The sequence below is a fragment of the Antrostomus carolinensis genome, unplaced genomic scaffold, assembly GCF_000700745.2.
Source record: "Antrostomus carolinensis isolate BGI_N321 unplaced genomic scaffold, ASM70074v2 scaffold29160, whole genome shotgun sequence".
NCBI classification, from domain to species: domain Eukaryota; kingdom Metazoa; phylum Chordata; class Aves; order Caprimulgiformes; family Caprimulgidae; genus Antrostomus; species Antrostomus carolinensis.
The window spans coordinates 9,853-10,500 of NW_010288168.1; the positions used below are offsets into that span (position 1 = coordinate 9,853).

The following is a 648-nucleotide window of genomic DNA, read 5'->3' on the forward strand; positions in this document are numbered from 1 at the left end:
CCTGCGGCCTGCCGCGGGAAGAGAAACAGGGATGGGGAGTGAGCGTGCCAGGCTGTGCCAGGCATTCACAGCCCACTGAGGAGCAGGGCACTGTGCAGTGGCACCTTCATGGCTGGGGATGAGACCATCCCACACACAGGTAAGCCAAGTCCAACCATCTCTGCTGGCCACCAAGTCCAGCCTCTGCTTCCCCAGCACCTTTCAGACCAAGGGGAATTTCATGTCGAGCCTCAGGGCTCAGCAGCTCAGGGTGCTCCCGGGGCTGCTGTCGGGTCCCTCTCGCTGCCCTGCGGCTCGGGGGCCATGTGGGTGCCCATCGGTGCTGAGGGACCCTTTGTCTGGGGCCGTTTCCCTCCCGGGGCGATGCTGAGCACGGGAGCTGGGTTCTGCTTTCCCCGCGCGCCGCCTGCGATTTTATGTCTCTGGCGCAGCTGGTTTTATAACGCTGTAAAAGAAGCTGCAAATCAAAACCATGTTCGTCTTCATTCTGAGAGCCTTTGAAAGCAACTTCAAAGGCAGCAGAGCTCTCTTTGGGCCTCGCAGGATGGGGCTGTGGCGAGGAGCTTTCATCATTCCCCATCCTTTGCCAGGAGAGGATGCGGGCGGGAGTGAAGGTGCTGTCGCGGGGAGGCAGAGGCTGGGACCGGG

The 648-nt window shown here is 61.4% G+C and overlaps 1 protein-coding gene across 1 annotated transcript in view; it reads right to left on the reverse strand.

The window, feature by feature from the left end:
• The window catches only part of LOC104523325 (protein Wnt-2b), a 4,136-nt gene that overhangs the window by 2,144 nt on the left and 1,344 nt on the right, over positions 1-648 (reverse strand). The window lies entirely within an intron of this gene.